Source organism: Astatotilapia calliptera, chromosome 2 (genome assembly GCF_900246225.1).
Source record: "Astatotilapia calliptera chromosome 2, fAstCal1.2, whole genome shotgun sequence".
In the NCBI taxonomy this organism is placed as follows: Eukaryota; Metazoa; Chordata; class Actinopteri; order Cichliformes; family Cichlidae; genus Astatotilapia; species Astatotilapia calliptera.
Genome location: NC_039303.1, coordinates 22,038,725 through 22,047,559, shown reverse-complemented (window position 1 = coordinate 22,047,559; position 8,835 = coordinate 22,038,725).

The window sequence follows — 8,835 nt, the reverse complement described above, 5'->3', positions numbered from 1 at the left end:
TCCTTGTCACTTTTTTGTTGTTGTTGTTGTCCTTGTCATTTTGTGTTTTGGATGAAGTATGCAGCACACATTCCTCTCGGTCTCTCCATTTTTCTGCGTGCCCCTCCCTCTTTCTCTTCTTCAACAGGGAACAGATGAGAGGTCAAAGGTGTCACCTGTAGAGGAAGCAGCCTTCTGCCACTCGCATGCCAGTACCTCATTACACACACACACACACACACACACACACACACACACACACACACACACACACAGTGTATCTCTGGGAGGGAGGCACATCCCAGCTGGGAGCCATTACAGGTGCCGTCCTAACACACACACACATATATCTTCATATGAACACGTTCGCAACCCTGTAGCGAGGGGAGCTCTCTGGAGTGACACTCGGTCACCTCTGACCTCTTTTGTGTCCCTCCTAATCATCATCAGCACAAACTTAACTACATCCACAATCATCATCATCAGTGCTCGCAGACTGACACGAGTCTCTTGTTTGCGCTTGCTTCCAGACACTTTGATGAGTTTGAGGTCTGCAGTACGTTTGAGCACGCACCCGCTCCTTTAAGTCCTCAGTTCTTCTTATTTTCCACTGACCTCTGTGATCCAACAGCTGTCAGTCATTTTTTTTTCTCCACCGTTTTTTTGGGGGTCTAAAATTCAAATTCCGTGTTCCTTTTGTGGTAAGAACCACAAAATGTATTTGATACTTTTGTGTGTGTGTTTCAAATCTAATTTTAACCCTCAATGGCCGTCTCTTTTCTTTCAACATGATTAAAGCTGGGAGAGTCTTTCACCGCCTGCCCCTTCCACTGTGTGCATCTCAACATATGTGCAAGGGATGTTTTCACCAGATGTGCAGGAGACAACTCCTGTGTGAGCAACACCGCAGGGAGAAGCCTGTGTTTGTATGTGTGTGTGTCAGGTGTTGATACCTAGCAGCTCTCCCCTCCAGTCAACACCTCCCTGTCCAGGTTCCTACAGGAGTGCCACTTGCTGACAGGAAGGGATCTGGTGGGCTGTGGGTTGTGTCCCTGTGGCTGACCCTTCTGCTTGTGCACAGGGTGTGTGTCTGCATGTCTGTGTTGGTGGATGAAAAGCTGCTCAAAGCCACAAATGCTGGCTCAGCGAAAAAAAACTAATTGCAACAGGGGGGATTGGTTAGACTTCCATATGATTCATGTGCAGGATATGAAACAGCGAGTTTAAAGAGTCATAAACTGGATTCAGCAGGAAGAGATGAATACCAAAAAGTCCCAAATTATTTTCTGGAGAATTAAATAGAAGGAAAAAACGAATTAATGGATCCCTAAAGAGTTGATAACTTCCTGATAGTTCCCTTGAAAGTGCTAAAAAATATGGTACTTATTATAAAAAAAACTTGTTGTACTTGGATAACACAGGTTTATATAAACAAAGATGTTTTAATAATCATTTAATTGTTCCAGGATAAGTTTCAGTACAAATTGTTTTAATAATGCAGTTTTGTTATTGTTCAAAAACCATACAGTGGTGACGAACGCAAAGAAACAAAAATGAACTAATACCTAATGAAATAATTAGCAATCATTTATCGTTTAATTTAAATTAAATTAAATTAATCTAGTTTCTTACAGGAAACTTAATGTTAAGCTGTTTTTAAGAAATCTCTGATTTGCAACATGAATGCAAAAAAATAATTTAATTGTTTGATCAGTTTTTATTATTTAAACCATTATAAAATCCTGATGTTGTACTTTTAGAGTGTACTGTGATTAAATCAAAATGCTGAGAAATGTAAATAAACGTAACATCTGCAGTTTTAAATATAACACATACTTTTTCAGTGAAGACCACATTTGCCCATCACGTGTGTCTTACGCTCATCTTTTTTGAGTGTGGATGGTAAGAAGACCGATATTTAAGGTGGCACAGTACATGGAAAAGTGCAGCGCGGCCTCCTTTTCCTCCTCTCCTCTGCTTGTCTTCCTTCCACCTCTCAGCTTCCCATTTTAAATATTCAATTACCACGCGTGAAGGGTCAGGTCAAACACAGGAAGCCGAGCTGATTGGTTCTACTCAGATATCGATGGTCGTGTGTGACCAATCGCTGCTGCTCAGGGCTTTGCCCAGCTGCTGCTCTGTGTGTGTGTGTGTGTGTGTGTGTGTGTGTGTGTGTGTCTAATCGTTCCAGACCACGGTTTCCCTGGGTTTCCACTCACCTCTTGACCACTGTATCCTGTCAGACGTGTAAACGCTGCTTTTAATCAGTTTTACCGTCTCACACACACACATACACCCAATGCAGCTGACCCTGTCCATCCCTGCTCTGTAAAGCACGCTTCATTAAGATTTAACTGATCTCCTGCTCACACACCCCTCTCACAACCTCTGTCAGGCACACACCTGATCCTACCAGCGCTGTTAACCCCCCCAACTTAACCCTCACCTCACCCCATCATCCACCCTGATATCTCTTACACTGAAACAGCTCTTCAGCTCAGACCTGCATCCTTGACTGTATGTGCTAAGCTTCCAAATCTGCGTTTGACGTTATAATTGATAAAAATCAAACAAATTGGAAGACCATGTGTTAAAAAATAATAACCATAATTCATCATACTTTTTTTCTTTTTCTGATTTGCTCTGTTAGCCAAACTGCAGAATTTAACACATTAAAGTAATAAACTCGACACTTTTGGGAAGAATATGTTAGAAATATGGATGCGATTTTCCTTAGTGGAGAATCTGATGGACCAGAATCTGGTCCATTCATCTTCTTCCACTTATCCAAGGTTGTTTGAGCCTAGCAGAGCTGTCACAGAGCAAGAGAAGCTTGGTGGAACCTGGACAGCTCGCTGATCTGTCACAGGGCTAACACAGCGAGAGACAGAAAACCATTCAAACTCACATTTACACCTACAGCCAATTTAGAATCATCAGTTAGCCTGACTCCGTACATGTCTTTGGACTGTGGGAGGAAGTTGCAAAGAACCCCCACAGACACAGGGTTAGCATACAATGTCTGAGACGGGTGCACAGTATTCTGCGGGACCAACATCACCCTGCGCGCCACCTTTTCCACCTGCTGCCCTCAGGGAGAAGGTACAGGTCTATACAGGCCAGAACATCCAGACTGGCCAACAGCCTGTATCCACAGGCTGTGAGGCTCCTGAACTCTCTGACCCCCTCTCACGGACAATAACCATATCCAACTTCTTAATAGCACTGAACTTACTTGTCAGGTTCTCATGTTGTTGCTAAGGATTGTCTTATTGCACTGGAGTCACACTGGGTTAAATATTTACACTTGGGTTTTAAGGGGTATTTATTATTTTCTTCATTATTTTATTTACGGGTTGTACGGAAGCCCCAAATGCAATTTCATTGTTCTCTGACAATGACAATAAATAAATAAATACTAAATACAAACTCCATGCAAAAAGGCCCCGGGCTGTGCGGTGACACTACTAACCACTACACCACTGCACCTCTATAGAAGTTAGGTCACCCCAACAATTTCATTTTGCACCACATACCCGCTAAACTCCTGTCAGTCACATCAAATTCACTTTATGTGCTTTATGTTGAGTCCTGATACTTGTGCACTATTTAATTTATCTGCTGTGCTACTATTGTTACTTTATAGCTTCTTAATGTATCGAGTGCTTACATCATGCTAGCCTAATCCCACCCCAGCTGAGTCCAGCTGTGCCAGAGGTGTCTTCATGTTAAAGAGTTTTTCCTTCCCGCTGTCACCACGTGATTACTTGCAGGGATCATCTGATTGTTTGCGTTTTCTCTGTAATGCCTTACCATATTAAAGCCTTAAAACTGAACTAAATGCTTTATTTTCCTGTAAAGGGTTGGGCACACTGAAATACAATCAAATATGAGAAATCTTTATTGCATTTGGCATCTAAAGCATCCTTTGCTAACACTTTACAAAAAGGACACTGAAAAAAACTCCATAATGTTATCCTAGATAGTGATTAATAAATTATCTAATAACTGTTGATTAGTCAGTGGTCAAGCCATAACTCCACCCCCAACCATCCTACGGAAAACTGCAGATTATACAGAATTTATCTGCTAGATTTTTAACTTTTAACTAGACCAAAGAAACAGGATGACATCACTGGCATTTTTACGCTGCCTCCCTGTTTGTTTTAGAACTGATTGTAAGAGCTTATTGATTAGTATCAAGGACCTTCATGGTCTTCCTCCCGCCTACACGTCTCACCTCTTACTACCATATGAACCAGTATGTATCCTGAGAGCCATGGGCAGAGTTTTTAGGGGCCTGGCTGAAAATGAAAAGAGAGCATTTGAAGTCAGGGCCTGGGGGCTCTGCAACAACCTGCCCAAGGAAACTGGGTCAGTGAAGTCAGTCGTTGCCTTCAAGTTGAGTCTTAAAACATGCTTTTTATTGATTATTATGAACTGCACGGGTCACTAAGTACATTTAATAATTATTAGGGAAGCACTGATGAATGACTCCCTGACTCTCGGGTTGCTCCTGATTTGTTCCTCACTCGTTATTTGTCGTCTCTTGTGTATTAGCCACGTATCGCTTTGCTGGTAAGGTGATTCTGGCGTAGGCAGTGAGGATGAATCGGTTAATAAGGTGTTTGTCGATAGTTGTTGACAAGAAGGTTGTATTCTTGACAACGAGGGAAACAGGAAGAGAGATCTACCGAGGATTTCTGCTTCTGGAATAACGTTGTTATAGCAGTGGATGTGGCAGAGCTTTGTGTGTGAGGATTGCGTGTGTGTGTGTGTGTGTGTGTGTGTGTGTGTGTGTGTGTGTGTGTGTGTGTGTGTGTGTGTGTGTGTGTGTGTGTGTGTGGTGCATATGGTAAAATACTCTGCAGGTCTGCTGTTAGTCACACTTCCGCGTCTCAAATTGAATTAGCGTTGACAGCGCACAGCGCCGGCCGCGTGTATGTGTGTGTGTGCACCGGGGGCACTAGCTGTTGGCAAGCTGTCCACGTGTGTGTGTGTGTGTGTGAAACACAAGAGAAAGACGGCCTTTCCCCCCTGAAATCAATTATACAAGTATAGGTCTGTGGATGTGGGGGTGAGAGGGGCACATCCTGTAGAAGGCAGCCCAGACAGACAGCACCATCTGGGGCAGCAGGCGGGTCAACCCTTGGTTGAGACATGAAAGAAGCAGAGGCTTGGATAAGAGGAGAGGAGAGTACAGCCTGGTGCTAAATCACTTTTTTCTCTCCACCCCACACCCTCGCCTCATCCTCTCATCTGCCATCCGATACATCAGCCACGGAGCATCATTCTCACTCAATCACTCTCTGCCTCTATTCCTATTTCCCCCTCTCCCCCCTCTGTATCTGTCCCAGGAGTGATAACCTGTCATACACAGGAAGCAAAAAGAGGTAAGAACGATCTATCCCTCTGCCAGAGATAGGGGCAAAGAGAAAAAGAATATCTCACATCTCTTGTTCCAAAGGGGTTGATGGCTTGTATTAAATAAAACCAATGCCAGAGACTCTTTCTCTCTCACACACACACACCTGTAGAATCACACTTTAGCCTAACAGACAAGGGGAGGAATTAGCAAACACACACACTTTCTCCCAGGAGGAGTGGAGCTGCATATAATAAAGGGTAGAACGTGTTTTTTGGACAATCTTTGTGCAGAAAGTGCTTTAGCTAAATGGATGCACTGTCACATAGCTGCAAGTGTGTTAATTATGTTGAATCCCTTTTTTGGGGGGCTTCTTAAATTAGGAGATCCAAAGATAAAGCATGATACATGGACTGGGAGAAATGATCTTAAGTATAAATTTGGGAAATGAGGGAGAATGCAAGAACTGGTTGGGTGATTAACACTTTTTCTGAAGAATGGCATGAGTCTGAGGCCCAGATGGAACATGCAGAGGAAACCCCAAAACTCACACACACAAACATGGAGGCCAGCTGCCAGACCACATGTTAAAATAGTTTGTCCTCCACTCATCTAACCTCTGCTCCTGTAAGACAGAGGCTTGTCAGGGAGCACATGCCAAAGTGAAGCCCCCATGACCCCCGTCTACGCACACGTGTGGCCGTACTGAAAGGTATACACGTGCATATAAATAGAAATCTAACTCATTGAGACTTCTTGCGCTGCGTCAGAGAAGAGGTTTTGGACTATATCTGTAACTAGGAGGGAGATAACGATCACAGAGAGGAGGTGAGGAGCACTTTCACTGTAACTGTGCAGCGTACGCCCGGTCGATGGGGCGGTAGAGGAGTGCTTAATAACTGTTAAACTGCTCTTGCTTTTCACATTACTCACAGAGTGTAATTCAATTTCAGCCACAGCTGGTTTCACTTTTAACTTTACAGCTGAGCTCAGTCATGTCCCATAATCTGACCTGATAAATAACCAGCTTTTATTGAATTTGCAGAGAAAATAGGGTCCAGTATAAACCTTCACGAGAGACACGCAGAGGTGAACACGAGTTTGGCTGCAGGGCGTTTAAGCTGAATGAGCATATGTGTGTGTGTAAGTGGGTGTATGGCAACTATTATTAACTGGCATACACGTGTTAGTGGTGTGTGTGTTTCATGTTTTTTAATCTAATGAAGGCAGAGTATACTTACACGTTCCGACTCTCTGCTGAGCCTCTCTCCTGTTTCAGGATGCCATTTCACATGATTGGAAACAAATGACTTCGGGGTCACATTTCTTTCCCTTTACTGCCTGTCAATCACAGTGGAACAGTCCAGAAAAAAATCAACACACAAAAAAAACACAAGCCACCCTTTCTGTTGTTTCATAAGCGCAGCCTCCATGTTATTTCAACCAGAGGATTATGCTGACTCAGTATAAGGCAAATTCATAGAGCGGATGAATGGGCAGATATGGATATTCTTCCACAAGTTGATGAAAGGTTAACCCAGCTGTTACCTTCAACACGCTATGGGGTCTAACCAACACAGCAAAAAGATGGATAGTAGATCCTGTGATGTCACCCACTGGTTAGTAAATTTATAAAGCCTTGAGCTCAACTTTTTCACATCGCCATATTGAAAGCGGATATAACGGGAGAGCACGGGACACTACACAGTCTTTGGCTAATGACTTGTGATTGACAAGTTGTTAGAACTTGTTGACAAGTTCTTAGCCTAAGAGCTAACAAATTGTCAACGACTTAAGATTTACAAGTCAATGAGCAAACTAATTTGTCCTTTCTGTCTTAAATTATAATCAGATTTCACAAAGTGAATTTCATATTTTTTCTGTATATAAAACTAGCAACTCAGCCCATGAAGTCACCAGGAAAGTGTTTAACGAGGGAGCTAAGGGCCATTTTCTTATAGACTTAGCCTACATACAATACACATCCATCTTTTAAGTAGTTTTAAAACACGGTTTCTTTAACTAGCCAAGTAATATCCTGCTAAATTATAATCTGTAAATACATGTAACTCTCATTACTGAGAGTCGAAGGAACTATTGTTGCTTTTATATTCTTCCAAGTTTCCAATTTTATGCTAAGCTAAACGAAGCTAAGATAACCTAAGCTAATCATGTAAGAACCCTGCTTCCGGGTCCAAACTACTCTATGTTTATTAAGGTTCTATTTAATCTGAACAAGCCCCTAAAAAAGGTATTGATAACTGTCGGCCTATCTCGGTTTTTATTACCACTGTTCATTTTAAAGCTTCGTTTTAAAAACCTTACAATGTAACTACAGCCCAGCTCACACGGCAGTATATTAATGACTAACCCCTTATTGTGAATGGATTATCTCTGTTGTTCTTCTGACTGAAGTTTGGTCCGTTTACAGCATCCTGCCATGCGATCGCATTTGTCCCTAACCATCGGGAACACCTGCGTTAACTTATCGAGTGGAAAAAAGTTAACGTTCATCCTCCAGCTTCACTGTGCTAATGTGTTTATATTATGCTAACCATAGCTGTGTAGACAGCTAGCCCAAATTCAGTATCCCAGCAAACGTCACTGCTGTTTAGTTTCCTGTCCTTATTTATGTCGGAAGCAGAGCTGTATGTCTTAATTTTTTCAGAAGTCTCTCAGTCAGAACATGGTATATTATGTTAAGTGGAAACTAGCGAGCTAACTTCCTGTTAACTTCTAACGCCATTAAATTTAATAAATTCTGTTTTCATGGATGCCTGGATGTTAAACTTAATTGTTACACCTGGTAGAGCAGCCACACTGATCATTTTATTAAAGATGAAAGAATTTAAACAGTTTTTAGCTCTCAGTGATGCTGCAGTGTTAGTTTGACTTTGGGACCTGAAGTGGAGTTTGGACCCGGAAACAGTTGATAACGTCAGACTTAAAGACCGGATACTTTTGCAGTTAGCCAGGTAGCTTTTTTTTAAAAAAAATTTTATTTTTTATTTGTTATATGAATTCTGCTTTCCAGATGAAATTGGAAGACAGAATTTACAATTCCCAGTTAGAATTTTCATCTTGAACAATTTAAATCAAACAAAATTAAAAACAATAAAACAAAAAAATTCCAATTTGGAAAATCGGAGCAGTCCCGCAAACCCCAAATTAACAATCCAAGATGGCATGAGCGAATGGCAGTAAAAGTGTAAAACCTTTAAAAACAATTAAATTGAATCTTTACTGCCACTATCACGTATTTGTGACTTGCTAAATAAGCCATTCACGGAGTACTGATCAGGATCTATCCATAAGCGTGCTGCAGGGGTGTTTTTAACCATAAGAAAACAAGTATTGCACTGCTTTGCTAGTGACATATGACTGGCTCTACCTCCTGAGAAGCGAAACAAATCCTGTTTTTTCTTGCTTTTCTGACTTTACTGCTGTAACGAGTTCTGAAATCCACCTTTTCTAGGTGGAACATAGACTAG